We start from the raw sequence: 4,490 nt of genomic DNA on the forward strand, positions 1-4,490 counted from the left end.
CAGAGAACTTCTAGATCTGCAGCAGATAAAACAACAATTTTATAATAAACTACAGCAAGCAGCTCTGTAAGTGACACATCACTGGAATCAGAGTCTCTGCCCTTACATCAGGCTGCTCTCAGATGGGGTAGCCAAAACCTGGTGAAAGATTCCCTTTAAACCAAGGCATATTGTTCTCTAATAATGCTGGCAGCAGGTGCTGGGTTGTGCCAGCCTCTTAATCTTTGTTATGAAAAACAAGAAGGCTGTCACACCTAATGGATTGTGGATGTCAGAAATGCCTGATTAAATCAGCTCCAAGGGTAGAACAAGGATGTGTGAAAGAGGTAAGGAATTATTTATTTGTGCCAGTTGTTACCTTTTAAGAAAATAATTCTTGTGTAAAAATGCTATTGCCTACATTTAACGATTCCTTTCCAACTCAGCTAGGTAGTAAGTTGTTATTGGTTTCTCCCTTAAATTTATGACTTACAATCAGCCGTTCCCTTCACAGTGTTCTTTGATCCTCATGGATTGTACTTTTGTGCCCCCTTTCCTATATGCTGAAGACCTTTTTATTCAGTTACAATGAGTTATATACTGTAATTGTCTGCCATGTTACAGATAATGTGCCGATGTATCCGGACCATGGACACTTTGCCTACAAGCCTGCTATCTCCTATGACAGATCCCTCACCTAACGCCTGCGGAGTGTGTGACCAGATAGAATTAGTGGCCCAATACAGAATAGATGGCTGCGCAACCATGGTTCAGTTCACTGGCGGACACAGACAGAAGGAGGCCCCTGTGCAAGAACAATATCTGGGCCCTCTGTAGTCCAATAGCTCATCATAATGCACCATTCCACCATATTTATCTCTTGTTTCCCTGTGTGGATGCACCAGTGATGAGGAAGAATAGTTCTGACGATCGCTCCCGTCTTCTCTGTGAGAGTCACTGACTTCTGTATCCCCACTAACATCATCTGTCGGGGGATATTTGGTGGGCACGTGGAGCGCCCCGCGGGGCCTGGGGGTACTCGGTACCGGGCCCGTCAACTTCCATGGGGGACGGTGTCATGGCGTCTGTGGCCCAGAGGCGTCCAGTAATAAAATAGGGGAGAGTTTTGTGGTATTTATCTGGTAAAAATGAAGATAAAGTTATTAGATGGTGAAATACGTGACGCCACCTGTGGTATTCTGGTCAGAGGTGACCAGTGCTGCGGTGTTGCTTCTCTGGGATGGATGTTGGGTGCAGCTATGATGTTGTAGCCCTCCACAGGTAGGGCTGGAGTCCCAGGGCAAAGATGTTAAATAGTAAAAGTGGCTGTAAACGTTGGGGTGCAGAGAAATGAGAGAAAGACACAGAGAGGTGCAGTTTCTTTACCTTTTACTGGTAATTGGTTGTAGTCCGGAGTACCACATACAGGTGATGGAATGAGTCCGGCTCACCTGGAGGCATTCAGGGGATCCACCTTGCCAAGTGGGGATTTAGGACCTTCCTTTCTGCGCTATGTGTGTGGTTCTCTGCTGTATATAACTATGCTGCGACCCTCTATTCGTGATGGTTTCACTAACCTGTATGGCTGTCAGCGTGAGCCTATTCCATGGGTACTGTTCTCTTCACCATCAGCCCCAGGCTCCTTATCCGCTGCCATGCCCTCAGGTGTTCAATGTGCACAGGAATTTACAATCCCCTGTACTTTCAGATTCGGCTATCAGGACGTACAGTTCCTGTCAGCCTAGGACTCTGATGTCCCTTTTCTCTTTATTAGCGCTTCACTCAGGGGTCTGCTATATGCAGTATTTTAGCTTCCCCAGAGTCTCTCAGTCTCTGCTCTTGTCCTATTCCTTCTTCACAGATCATCTCCCTGTCTTTATCTGACAGGGTCTTCCAGAAAGATCTCTTTACCTCACCTCCTCACATTGTAACTGTCATCATTTCTCCTCACAGCTCACAGCTGCTTTGTTTCCAAGACATCCCCCTCAGGTGATTTCTAGCTGACTCACCAACCCCCTCTGCTGGCCAGAATTTATAAGGCATCTCCCTTTTCTGACTTGCAGCAGGAAATTGTGATTAAATTTATTACCTGGCATGGGGGGCCCCTTTCTGCCTCCAAGCATGACTTTACCCATTAGAGGGAGGTAATGTCACTGTGACAACCGGACTCTGGGGTGTCACACACGCACACATATACATACTAGACTGTCATCTGAGTCCACCAACATCTGCAGTTTTAGCTGATGTGAGTTTAATGTGTTTAGGAGCCTTTAGTACCCATGCTGCTGTGAGCAGAGGACTTTATTACCCAACTATTTTTCTCTACAGACGCACAAATAGCCTTACTAGGTAAAAAACTTCAAATATCAGCTTCACTGGTAAATTATTTGTTTAGTTTAGTTTTTTTTTATTTTTAATAGTCTACTTGCTTCCTAGATGCAAAATTATGCAACTTTCTAAATAGTCTAAAAATGTATTATTATTTTGCCGTTGTAGAACCTGTAAGTCCTTCACCTAGCGGATAGTCCTGCTGTTTCTGAGAAATATTTAGTATTGCACACCCTCTGTCTGTGTAAGCTTTTTCTTTCCCTCGGCATTTTTTCATGGAGGGTTTAGATCGAGATATGACACAAAAATCTTTTTTTTTTAACATTTTTTTATTTGCATGGTGCTTCATATGTTCATTCCACTTCCATAGACAAAACTACAGGGAGGGTGAGAAGGATGTAGAGGGCAGATCAGAAAGTAGAGATGAGGGAAAGCATCCAAGTCTTAGCGTGAACATGATGGCATCCTTGATAGGCAAAGCTCACATCCAGCATGTATTGCTGGGTGGGAAACATCCTCCCTGTAAATCTGAAATTTGGGGCTGGCCGCAAACAGCATTACAGGAGATCTGATAATTATTGAATAAATAAATGATTGATTGAATGAAAATTGCAGTCTAAAGGCCCCGTTGCACGCAACGATATTGTGAACGATATCGTTGCAACGTCACCACTTTGGTGACGTTGCAGCGATGTCGAAGCCACATTGTTGCGTGTGACATGTAGCAACGATCAACGATACAGTTAGCTGATCACTAATCGTTGCATAATGGTCTGGGCCATAATTCTGTCGTTGGTCTCCCGCTGGGCAGCACACATCGCTGCGTGTGACAGCGAGAGACCAACGATCAGCAATGCTGGGAGCTGGTATCCAGAGTAAACAGCAGGTAACTAAGAACCACGCGGCTCTTAGTTACCCGCTGTTTACCCTGGATACCAGCATGCTCGCTGGTCCTGATCGTTGGTGAGTCTGTCTATGTGACAGATCACCTGCGATCAGCTAACTATGTCCCAGCGATCCCATCCACGTTAGTGGGATCACTGGGACATTGAAGCGTGTAACGGGGCCCTAAGACTTAGTGTAATTTATTAGCTCAAGTTAACCACTAACAAGGGTGTCCAAATACTTAAAGTATCTTTATCATCTCTCTCTATCTCAGCAGGGAGAAAGTAATGGTTTGCAGTAATTGGGATATCCTCTACTCTGCCTCACTGAAGTGAATGTCTTGTGCAGGCTGCAAGTTATTGAAGCTAATACACAGCAGAGAGAACTCAGTGTATTCTAGATTAGAAACTTGAATTTACTCCCTAAAATGTAATTCCACTCCTTAAACGGATATTTGCGGAATATTTCAAGTGTTCTATGATAATAATGATGATCTGTATGATACACACGCATGTATCTTTTAGATTTTAATACAAATAAGTGATTTCCGTCCTGTTTTTACATTTTTTTTACACCAAGCCAGGAACCATTGTGTAACAGTAAGGCTCAATTCACATCGGGGCCGATTCATCAAAACTGGCGTAGCACTCGCTACTCTATGCCAGTCTTGCTGGGGTAGAAGGCGGGGAATTTATTAAGAGGTGTTTACTATTTAATGAATCTGGGGCTTCTTCTGAGTGGTGCGCTCCTTGCCTTCATGCACCTTGCCAGAAAAATGCTACAAGTGCGTAGTATGTTACTGCCCTTTTGATTAATTTGACAGGCAGAGTTGCCTTCCTCCCTTCCCAGGCTTCTCTCCAGCTCCAGATATTTCGGCAGAGCTGATTTAGACTGGAGTGGAAACGGCAAAATTTGTTAAAAAATCTTGTGACTTGAAAACATTTACACAAATTTTGTGGCTTAAAAGCCTTGATGGGTCGACCCCATAATGTTTTGGATGAGTGCTTAGGCTGGGAATGCTGTCAACATATTTGTTAAATGTGTCCGTAGGTGACCATTATTCAAATGGAGGCCAAAAGAGTGTCCTATTAGTCTCTTTCTGGCCATTATACTGGAAATAAGGTGTACAAGAGTTTAGTATCACTTCCAAAAAGTCCACAAGACTATAAACTACTAGTTGGTGGCCCGATTCTATCGCATCGGGTATTCTAGAGTCTCTGTTAAAATATAAAATAAAAAATAGTTATATACTCACCTTCCGACGGCCCCCGGACTCTTTCTCTCCTCTCCACGCGCCC

This window comes from Dendrobates tinctorius, unplaced genomic scaffold, assembly GCF_039654945.1.
Source record: "Dendrobates tinctorius isolate UK_male_01 unplaced genomic scaffold, ASM3965494v1 ptg000084l, whole genome shotgun sequence".
In the NCBI taxonomy this organism is placed as follows: domain Eukaryota; kingdom Metazoa; phylum Chordata; class Amphibia; order Anura; family Dendrobatidae; genus Dendrobates; species Dendrobates tinctorius.